Source organism: Fringilla coelebs (assembly GCF_963513975.1).
Source record: "Fringilla coelebs genome assembly, chromosome: 12".
Lineage (NCBI taxonomy): Eukaryota > Metazoa > Chordata > Aves > Passeriformes > Fringillidae > Fringilla > Fringilla coelebs.
Genome location: NC_140038.1, coordinates 6,059,133 through 6,070,958, shown reverse-complemented (window position 1 = coordinate 6,070,958; position 11,826 = coordinate 6,059,133). Strand labels below are relative to the sequence as shown.

General features: G+C 42.6%; 1 protein-coding gene across 2 annotated transcripts in view; it reads left to right on the top strand.

Moving 5' to 3' along the window:
* The first annotated feature begins 230 nt into the window (after positions 1 to 230).
* TLN2 (talin 2) overlaps positions 231 to 11,826 on the top strand; it is a 139,849-nt gene continuing 128,253 nt past the window's right edge. The window contains exons 1-2 of one of the 2 annotated variants that reach the window (XM_084213474.1): positions 231 to 370; positions 4,348 to 4,461. The gene's annotated coding sequence lies outside the window, so the exon portion shown is untranslated. The remainder of the gene's footprint in view (positions 371 to 4,347; positions 4,462 to 11,826) is intronic. The other variant, XM_084213475.1, reaches the window with a different exon arrangement.

Here is an 11,826-nt window from a genome sequence, read left to right as displayed (position 1 = left end):
GCTACCTCACCGCGCGGGTGAGGGCTGCGGCCGGCGGAGGTGACTCTCCCTCAGACCTAGGTAAGGGGGAGCTCCGAGCCCTCAGGTGAGGTGGGCTCTGCTCCCGCCGGTCTCCGGGCGCGGGGCGGGAGCCGCGGGTCCCCCACAGCGGGCCGGGCCGGGCGGAGGGCGGTGGAGCGGCCCGGAGTGATGACGCGCTTCCTGCCCTCCCCGCCGGGGGTCTGCGCCTGGAGTCCGCAGCGGCGGCGGCTGCGGGCGGCGGCGGCGGTGGAGCCGGCGGGAGCGGGCAAGAGGCGAGCGGGGGGAAGGAAGGAAGCGAGAGAGCGGCGGGGCTTAGGCGCTCCGCAATGCTACAGTAACAGCGTTCCCGGTAGGAGCCCGCGAGGACCCTCGTCCTGCCCCGCCGTGGCACGTTGCATAGAGCGTGTGGTCTGTGCGGAGCCGCCGAGAGGGGGAAGACTCGGCGCGGGGCTGAGCGGCGGGAGCGCGGAGCCGCTCGGCTGCCGCGGGGCTCCCGGTGCGGGCTGCCTCCGAGCGGCAGCAGCCGCTGCTCGCCGCTCCCTGCTTCGCCCGTGCAGGCTCGCCCGCGGGCAGCGCTGCCTGCCCAACAAGTTGCTGGTTCCAGCGAGGACAGCAACAGCCTGGCCCAGTGCCGTGCGGGCTGAGCCCCGGGAAGGGGAGAGCGGCCCCGGCTCACCCATCGTTCGTCAGGAGCCGGGCCGGGATGAGAGGGAAACAGCGGTCTTTCGGGATTTCCCTGTGCCGTGGAGGACTGGAATAGGAGGCAGGTGCTGGGTCGGCCGGCCCCTCGCATCATGCCTGGGGGAGCGTGGCGTGGCCGGGTCGGAGCTGTGTTTGCCCGGGGAACGGAGCTGTTCGCTATTGGGCGCTATTGCCGACCGTGATGTAGAAAAAACCTTTTCTTAATACGTGGTGAAGTAACGACCTCCCAAGGACGATCCTGCCGCGTCTGCATATGCGTGGATCTGTATCTATCCCTCTGTGTCTCTGTCCGCATCTTCCCACGGGAGCGGTGGAACGGCTCGCGTTGGAAGCGGGGCGCAGGGCGGTCCCGTAGGGCCATCCCGGAGGGGAGGGAAGGACGCGGCCGCCCCTGCGCAGCGCACACGGGGATGGGTGGGCGGCTGCTCCGCAGCCTCGCTGTTCTCCGGGCCGGCCTGGGCCGTGCGAGGGTCCAGCGCTCCGAGCTACCTGTCCCGGTGAGGCTTCGTGTCCAGGGCTAAGCAAAGCGCAAAACCTCCCTGAGTGCGAGGCGGCGTTGTGTGCTTGCAGCGAGGCTGTCCGCGTCCCGGCTGTGGTTCTGTGTGCTCCGATCCCTCTGTTTCTCCCATGCCCTCCAGCAGATTTCTGTCTCTGCGTGCAGCCTTGCCTTCGGGTGTCTGGAGAGCCCGGCGCAGTGTCACTGCGTGGGAACACCTTACTGAGAGCTGGGGCCTCTGCTGGCTTTATGCTCACCTTCTATAGTGCTTTTGTTCTGCTGACCAGCCATTTCATTTTAGGCTTTTTTTCTTTTAGGCTTCACTTTTTGTGTGTTAAAATGCTGCTATGACGTCTAGTTAGGAAGATTGTGGGAATGTTCATTGATTGAAAAAACCTTTTGTCAGATTAAACAATTGTCTACTTCCCTCCAAATATTTTTAAAGTTTATTTTGTAGATCTATATTTTGGAGCAAAGTTTGAGCCATATTAAATTTCAAGGCAGTTCTGGGTTTGGAAGTATGTTACTTAGAGGTGTTGAGGAGTTCTGCATTCTCAGAAGAGCCCAATGGCCGTGGAACAATGTCCCTATGATTTAAAAACATGAAGCAACAGATTTCTGAGATAGTTCTTGCTTGTGTAAAACGTGACTTATTTGTATGTTTATGCCAGTGTGTGTTAAGTAGGAATGCAAGTTGCCAGTGTTAATTAAAAATACCTTACAAATTGTAGTATATTAAAAGCTTTCCTATCTCTATGGTATAATGGTCAGCCATGCTTCCAACAGAACAGCTGTTAGACAAGTTGACTGTGAGTTAAGTTGACTGAACCACCATTCCTGCTTTAATTTTCATAATGTGACATTTTCAAAGGAGATTCAAGGTTATCACACAGCTGAGAAGGGAGGGGGAGTGTCTCTTGATTCTTGGAACTGCATTTCATTTGAGTTTCCTAATGCCTCATTTAACTCACTGGTCACTGCAGAACTAAAGGGTTAAGTGGAATTCTCGCTTATCTGTTAGTGACAAAATTATTGAGCTTATGTAAGATAAGAATACTTCTTATTTCTGGTTGCCAATCTAAGTGGATTAACTATGGCAAACTTGAATAATATTCAAGTTCTGAGTCTCAGTATAAAGTTGGATAAAGTCTACAGCCATTTCACATGGGATACCCATTCATTTTACCATTCAGATTACAGGGATTTATCCTGAATAATTGTCCTGTGTGTTTTTGGAGTAACATCTGTTGCATGATATCACATAATGGAATGTGGTACAGCCTAATTTAAGTTGATTTGAAACATTGCCATTGCACTGTAGTAGTGCCTGAGAGGGTGAGAGGTTTTGTGGTGTGTGTGATGGATAGATTGGTTACAAGTAGACAATATTGAGGAAGATAAGCTTGCATTTGAATTGCAGAGGATTAAGTAATTTTACTCTGAGCTTGGTTTGTTTTACAGTTTTGCTTAGACTTCTTTCATCGTTTGCCAGCTAATGCAATGACTGAATTCTACTTTTATTAGGAAATCCATCTACAGTTATAAATATAACTATCAGTACAAAGCACCACTACAGTAGAATCCCAGTCTTATTTTGGAGTGGGAGAAGTGGGCTTGAAAGATCTGTCTAGCTGTGACATAGCTTTAACTGCATGAGACGTGGAAGTTTTGCTGTGAAAACTTTTATTTATTTGGTATTGTTTCTACAAAGGTTTGGTTGCACATAGCAAGGATGTTCTGATGCATTAATGTTTGGATTGTCACTTTATATGCTTAATTATATGTGCAAATGCAGTCTAGATGGTTTTCAAAAATGGCAGTATGTAATTAGTCACCACATCTGGACAGGAGTTCAAACATCTCACCTCCATTCCTTTTTGTGGCACTGTAGTGTCAGATAACTGTTGGGTTATCAATATTGTATGCTCATGAAATATGAGCAATACCATTTGTTGAAGTATCCCTACAATCCATAATTTTAGCTTTATGGTGCTGAAAACACCATTTGAGTTGATTCTCAGCTGCCAGTCCTATCTGACCTTTGGAGATTTTGGTAAGCTGCCAAATATGTAGACATCTTGATATTATTTTTTTTTAATATGAAGTTTCTTGCTAAGCAGTGTTTTCCAGATGCTGCCTTTGCACCAGGCCCTAATTAGGGAAGAAGTGTGAATGTCTTTACAGACCACTGTACCAGCTTTCAGAAATTCTTTTCTCCTCCCTGCTTTTGAATCTTTACAATTTTTGGCAAGTCTGCTTATGCATGTTTCTACAGACAATAGAATGCTGATGCAAATTGAGAACAGCAAGCAAAATGTTGGGTGTTGTTGCACATGGGGGGAGGCTGTCTTAATAAAGCAGTGTTATGTTTCATTTGTTTACTTTTGGATTTCAGTGATTCGGCTGGGACAATTGGAGGTGGAAATTGCAGTGTCAGGTAGTCCTGAAGGAGAATGCAGGGTTTTGCTTCCAGGGTTCTGCTTTGACTACATATGGTTATATAAATAAACAGTAAATTGAACTGCAAAAAATTTGGGGCAAAGATGCAAATGATAAAGCAGAAGGTTTTTTTCGGAGTAGTTGATCTTACAACTTTCCAGAGGCTATGTTAAGCAAAATAATCTAGGGTTTTGCAACTCAGTGGATGAGATTATGATTATGGACATCATGCTGCGTCTTAAGCTCCTTTATACTTGATTTTTATTGTTGTGATTAAACAGTCTATTCCTTTTACACAAAGAATGCCTTGAAGGTAGCCTGAGCTTCTTAGATGTGTAAGTGCTGATTCACAGCATGTGGTGCAATCCTGGGTCCGATCAGTGTTCAGTGTTGTGCCTTTTGTCTCTGAGTGCAGGGAAGTTCCATCTTTGGAGTGAGGCTGGTATGCTTGAGTTTGAGAAGGTGGTAAGGAGCCTTGTGCATAGTTTTAACACCAGACTTTTAACTGTGTACAATGAATTTTGTGGCTTTCTGTCACTGCTCATGTTGCTGAAAACCCATTTCACAGTAGTCAGAGAACCATTTCCCTGGGTGTGCTATGTGCACACATGCTTATCTTGGAATTGAGTTTGAATTAGCCTGCATACTTGAAGCAATTGTGATAACATTTTGATATTTTCCACTTCCAGTTGCAAGCTGGAATTTCATCCCCAGAGATCCACCCCCTCGATTCTCAGAGCTCCGGCACCTTTTTACTCAAGCATCTTCACAAAGCTAGAAAATGCACTGACTGACTTCACAAGGTGAGGGTGGCTATACAACAGTAAGTCTTGTCTTAAAATATCTTTACAGTATTACTGTGCTGACTTACTTGTAGTCCCTTTACTTGGCACTTACCAGTTGATTTCCTGCCAAGATGGGCCAGGCTGGCACTTGAAACTGCCTTCCTTTCATTCTCAGTAGGTAGCTCCTCTTTCTGTATTCAGGCAGCAGGAAGAAAGTATGGTCTGAAGTGAGTTGTAAATGGACCTTGTGTCTTTCTCTCTGGCAATTTTTGTAAGGTTGAGATTTCTTATTTTTGTGGAAAAGTGACATATAACTCAGGAGCAAGCCAGAGACTCTCAGGCTTCTAAATCACAGCAAATAACAATTGAGATGATAAAGACTCAGTGGTACTACATGGACTGATTACTTTTTTGAGTTGGATAACAATTTACATTTGCCAGCTGTGGTAGGTTTGTTGCTCTTATATGTAGAAGAGTTTAGTTTTTGCTGAAGTATTTGGTGTAGTGTTGTGAGAACCACTTGAACAATGGCATTGTCTTCAGTTGTGTAATCCTTTTCTTATTACATATTGTTTATTTTCATATAATGATCTCTCTTTACATTTCTTGAGAGTTGATAGCTGTAGTGTGGTAAGTAACCCTTTGTCTCAGCACCCTCAAGTCCAGCCTATCCTGTGGTTTGGTTTCAGTCATGTTTTCTACTATCAGGAAGGTTCTGATTTTTCTGGAATGTGAGATTTAAACTTTGTGTATAGTTTACATAAATATAAGCAGAAAACAGTTCCAAAAATTGCTGGCTTGAATTTGTTCAGCTGGAAACATTAATTAATGAAAGTAGTTTAGAGTGAGTACCTTTTACCTTAGTTCAATTTATATGTGCCAAGTGCTGGGTAGCAGGAAATGGCAAAGTGGCACTTGGCAGACAGAACAGCAGCAGGAAAGACAGATTGTCAATGTCTGATAGAAGTGATGGTGCCTGTTTAAGAGAAGACCTGTGATAGTAGGAGGGATGGTCTCAGGAGTGTGATGGTGGTGTAGGACTGATGGGCATCATCCTTAGACCCAATGAATATGTTTAGATACCCTGACAATCAAAACTGAGCAATGAGCCTATGAATGAATATATGAATAAGTGATGTCAAGAGGTCTAACTTGAATATTTCAGTTTACTGTAGCTTGCAATTTCTATAATTCTTGTAATTCTTTGTCATTTGTGACTGCAGGATTTTCTTAGATGATTTTTTGTTGTGGTATAAGGACATACCTGTTGACAAGAGCATGTCTGAGCTCCCTGGGGAAAGGGTTGAGTGGGACTCATTGCTGCACAGCCAGCATGCAGGGTCAAACAAAAGGAACCAGTGGTGTCTCCTGGGTCAGGATATCACTAAAGGCACTGGTACAGGGAGGCAGAGACCAATGTCCAGCTTCAGTTGAAAAAAAGCAAAGGCTGTGGGAAATGAGATCACTCTGTTGTGATGTTTAAAGTACTCTTTGGAAATGTTATTTGCAATAGTTAAGGATGTACAGACCTCAGGCAAGAACTCAAGGTGTTGTAGTATGTACCAACTCTGAGGGATATTTGGGGTTTTTTAATGAAAAAAAAATTGGTGGCTGTGTTTGCAGTTGTGGGTAAGGTCCAGATAAGCCTGGTTGTTTGCTGAGTTGTCTGTTCAGCTGCACTGTGATACTAACGAGACTTAAAAGCAGCTGATTAGTGTAGGTGTGTGTACAGAAGAGCAGAAGCTGTGAAGAAAGGGTAGTTAACTTTGCCTTGTGAGCTTGGGCAGACCAGGCTGTGGGTTAAGTACAGAGCAAATCCAGACACTGAGAAGGAGATATAATGAGTTTTGAATGAGGGCTTTGTATGTAGTGGACCTGGACATGTAAGGGGGCAGTTCAAATGGATCACAGGTGGTGTATAAGTGAGTGAAAATTTATTCTCTCTGTCCCAGGCAGAGAATGTATCTTTAGAGTTTTCATGTCAGAGCTTCAGCTGACTCTGGAATACCACTCCCAAGGGAATGGCAGGGCTTTGGTGATGAAGAGATGAGGCAGAAAAACACCTTGATTGTGGTACAAGTGTGTGGTTAAGGTGAGCTGCTTATGCAGCAGTTATGCACTGGGGGTTGTTCAACACAGCTGAAGGAAGCCTGCAAGCAGGAGGAAGGGTGGATGTGGCCTGAGGAATCAGGCACACCAGTACAGGAGCAACTGTAAGGCCAGGCTATGAGAGTGGCTCAGTAATGAGTGTGAATGTCTGTGTGGGAACAATGCATTCCTGCCTCAATGCTATTATCATTCCTTTTCAGGAATAAATTGCAGTTTGAAGCGTTACAAATGCCATCTGTGTGTGAGGGTAAAAATCCTCTAGTACTTTAGGCTGAAAACTAAACACAAAGCACTTTTTTCCATGTGGGTCTTGGTATAATCAGCCATTGCCTTAACTTCTCTGGGATACTATTGCCAGCATACCAAGTCATTTAAGGCAATGGTTTAGAAAGATTTTTTTTTTTAATCTCCCAGTCTTAAAGGTTTGTGAGCACACACACTAGAAATATATATTATTCATAATTTGCACAAATACTGCTCAACTATTATTATACACATTACAGAACACACACAAAATTAGAAATTAATAAAAGAGAAGACATATAGTTAGAATAGGTTTTATTTTTTAACAAAACCCATTTTTTACTTTCATTAAGGAAATGTGAAATAGCTTTCATAGTGAAAGCTATGTGATTGGATGTGCCTCTCAAAATATTTTTAAATGTTGGTTCATCACTTATATACAGCCATTTGAAGGGCTGGTTCTAGGTTCAGATTCGTTCAGTACTTGGTTTTAATGACTTTCCAAGCCAAATAAGATGCCTCACAAAGATCCAAGTGGAAGAAGTGCACTGTGGGTGCTTAGTAAACAATGATACTAATTTTCCGCTCCTGTACACTAATTTTGCAGAGATTCTTCCTGGGATTCATCTATTAAGTTTCCACCTTACCTGATGTCAATCAGTTCTTCTTGCAGACAAATGGGAAGATGTTTCATTCTTCTCTTTTCCTGAAATCTTCCACTTATTTTGGAAGATTTTTAAATAGTGTTTGGGTTTTTAAAAGAATTTAAAGTTTAGGAAATTATGTACAGCTTTCAGAGATTTTTATAGGAGGTTTTTTCAGTGGAAACGTTTGCAAACATCTGTTTTCAAAACAATCTCTGTAAAGTGAGTTTCTTTAGGAAAGCAGTTACCCTCTTGCTTCCTGTTAAAATAGGCTGTCAGCTTCACCTTGGAGGGACAGCTTAGGTGTGTATTTATTTGAAAATATCTGGTAGGTAGGATAGTGCAGACAACCCCTTGTCAGCACAGAAAAGAGCAGGCAGTTTTGAACAGTTGCCTTTGTAGGGAAAAACACATGGTGTGTCATTAAGTGTGACAACTCTTTTAGGCCCTTTGCCACAAGATAACTAGCAAAACTTACTGTGGGAGTATGAATTTCGTGGTCACTTCCCATCTTGTTACAAGGTATTCTACTGCTTGAAGCTCTTCTTTTTATAAAAATATATAATCAATGACATCCTGAGCACTTGGTGCACTCCTGCCTCCAGCATTGCTGTGTTAGTTTATCTATGAATGAGGCAGTGAAAGAATTTCATGTGTGCTTATATGGAGTGACTGCTTTGACTGGAATAAAAAATAAAAGGATTCCTGTGTAAAGGTTACAGATGAAATCACATAAGCGTGCACTTCCACAGTTTTCTCATAAAACATTGTTTCTAATAAAGAACTAATTTGCTGTTGAGTTTACTCCAATATGTCATTCCTGGAGTGGCTCAGAAACGAGTTCCCAGTGTGTTTCACTGGTGAAACAATCCAGCATATACCCTAACATGAGGCATGTAAGAAACATCTGTAAGGTCAGCCAACAGTGTAGCACACCTCCCACACTGCATAATTTGTTCTAATTCTTGTTTCCTCAAATCTTCAGCTGTTTTCTGTGAGTTTTCCAGCAGTATTTGCTGACAAAGGAATGCCATATTGTCTTCCATGTATTATTTCAGCCATTTTTTACTGCAGGAGGAAGACCAAATGGTCTCCCATGCTATATGTATTTGTCTCTTCTGCTGTAAAGTAAGAAACCTTAAAAAAGGCTTTTGAAGATTTGCCATTGAGTTCAGGTGGTTGGGGTATTTTTAAGTGAAGTACTATGTTAAGTATCACATGACTTGAAGAAATTGTAAAGATATGTCCTCACCTCCTGGGTACTTAATTTTTAAATGTCTTTCTAATTATGCTGGCTTCATATTATCATTATCTAATATCTCAAAGCAAAATGTTTAGAGTGAGTTTCATCATTAATGAAGAAAATCCATATTTCAAATAGTTATCGTCATAATTCCAATTTTTTTTGCCAACTTTTTGTCAGATCTGATTAGATTGTTTATTTTACCTTATAATTTGTGTGACAAATAGCTTTTACTGGGAATAGGAAGTCCGCTGTTGCATATGGATTTTGTAGCAAAAAGATCTTGGCATCTGTGTATCTGACATAGTAACACTTCAGAGTCTTCAGGATCAGAGGTGATTTTAGGAAGGTTTGCAGCTGTAGAGTGCCCTAAAGGCCCTAAACCATTTGTATATTATTTCCCTGGTTAGAGTTCTTTGCCTTCATTTGTCTCATGTTACCATACTTCAGAATAGGATATTTAGTTACCTAGTCCACATGTGTTGTGGCAGCATGCAAATTTCTATAAGCATGCCTTTGTTAATTGTGGTCTTAGATTGTGCCAATTAAACTTTTAGAAATAAGCATTCCTTAATAATGGGAGTTTTGTTTTGGTGAGTTTTGTTGCTTTTGGTTTTCTTTGCTCCTGGGACTTGTAAGGAGGGACAGCAATCCTTCTGGTTTGCTTATTGCAGCCAACATAGTGTAGTTCCCATCCTGCCTGAGGCTGTAGCAGATAAATTCCAAGTACCTGCAAAACATCTGCTATCAGGCACCAGTGCTGTCTTGGTACCCACCCAAAAAGTGTATCTTTTCTTGTACAGCTCATCTTTCTGTGGCTGCCAAGGAATGAAATACAATTTTTGCTCTGAGGAAGATGCAAAAGCAAGGTGGGATTGCAGATAATTGTGTTTTGGGTAGAAAGAGAAGATAAAGCAGGGAGTTGCTTTTAGAAGTTGTTTACAAGACACTGAAAAGCAAAGGAAGAAATGTAGAATGAGGACAGAAAATGATAGAATAGAAAGGAAAATGAGAAAAACATTTTAAAATGCTTTTCTGCAAACTATAGTTACAGCTTTATAAAGAGTGAAGGTTTCTAGTAGTGTGTATTGACTAATTGTTTTTGGTTTTGGGTTTTTTTTTTCTGGACTAATTTGACTCATGCCCAATTTCTTGCTTCATGTTTACCTCTCATTATTTTAACCAGAACTATCTTACTCCTTGTCAAATACTCCTTGCTTTCTGTATCTGGTCATAATAACACAACCATGTCATCACAGAAACAGACCTTACAGAATAGCTGTATTTTGTATCAACGCTTGTTCTGATGTCCTTAGTAGTTTTGCTGTTTCCTTCTGAATTTGAGTTGTTCTGTAAGAACTCTCTAATTTAGCTTTCTTTTATTTGGCACATTCTTCTTTCCATGTATTCTATGAGATCTAACTCCCATGACATGTGATGAGTGAATCAGGGTGCTGGAGACTCGTACAAGTGAAATTTGTCTTCCTTCTGGCTCTCTAGTGTTTAGTAGAGGTTTTGTTTCTTCCTGGTAAGTCTACAGATGCTTCAAATACTTGTGCTTGTTAGGAGTTGCCATTTGTATCTAAGCAATTCAGACTTTCGATATCTCCAAGTAGCTTAGAATTAGAAAAGCTTTCTCCGGGCAACATTCATGGGATATTCAACTAAGCAATAGGAAAATGCTTCTTTGTAAGTAATAAGCTAATGAAAGCCTACTATTTGTATAATCAGGCTTGCCTGAGGAGTATGGCTGTCTTGTCAGTAGCTGTTGGAATGCTGCCTTTTGACTGGGTTGGAGACAATCTTGTGTTTTGGTGTGAGTGACCATTTGGGTACTGAAACAGCTGCACGTGGGGTGGAGGAGATGGGGCAAGTAGGGCAGGCCAGTCTGGGCTTCTCTCTTGGAGTTCTTGTTAGGGCGTGCTGCCATGAAAACAGCTCTTTCTTCACAATGCATCTGATGCAAAATGGGGTTAAATTGAGTTGTTTGCATGAAAAAAACATTATAATGCTTGGTAAAGAATGTCAGCAGCTGGATCTGGGTCATTGTTAGGCGTACTCTGATTCCACAGTGGATGTCTTGGGAACAGCGGACATGAAACTCAAGTGGGATGCAGATCTTGGTGCAAGTCCCACAGTTTAGAAGTGCAAGGGGTTGTAAACAAGGAGCCTGTATTCTGCAAAAAAGCTCTAGTGATGTGTGGAAGGCAGAAATCCTGACTAAGAGTTAACCAAAATGGGGGTTTAGAGAAGACCTTTTGCCGTTCCAGCATCCTTTTCTTACCTGCTTTGTCAGATAGTACTTCTCTATCATGCCAAACTTGAAATGACCTGTTCAGCACACAGTGGCCAGTGGCTGATAGCTCACTGAAGGGCAATGAAGACTGGGTGTGCTTAAGGGTCTCTAACATAGGTGTTATACTGCAAATGAATAGTACAGTGCTCTATCTGCCTAGCAGAAGGAATAAGGAGCTAAAGCCCTCAAAGCAAGTGTTTATTGTAGTAGAGGTTGATTCCTTGAGCTGGAAGATATAACTTGATATGTTTAACTGTTCTGAGATGCTATGCAGAAGTCTGCAGGGTGCTGCAGCTTAATTTGTTTGTTTATACTGCTGGTTTCTAAATGTCTGTTCTTGGCTTGTTTGGTAAGTCTTGCAATAGTTATTTCCTGCAACTGAACAAAGGAGCAGTGTTGAGTATTTGAGAGAGTGCTTAGCAGGTAGTCGAGAAAAGGTACTTCCCAGTAACTCAGCTTTGAAATCCTTGAATTGAAAAAAATTGACAAGAGTTGTTTTCTCACACATGCTCTGCTTTTCCCATGCTGCTCTGATGTCTTGCTTTAACGTCTGCTGTTTAATGATTCCAAATACATAGGAACTTGGGTTTAGGCCTACATAAAGCAATGTGTAGGCAGGAGGAGGTTTGCCCACTCCCAGATCTCTGAGGTATGTGTTAATGTTGAATAAGTTCTCACATTGAACCAGCTGGTTGCATTTTCTGAGTTGTTGTTTCAAATTCTTGTCCTGCTGAGATACCGATGTGACTGCTTTGTTTTTGGAGGTGCTCTTAACAGATATACAAGCTGGAAATGCAAAATTGAGCTAGTAATAGCTTAGGTCTCCATGGTGACCATGGGATCTTGAA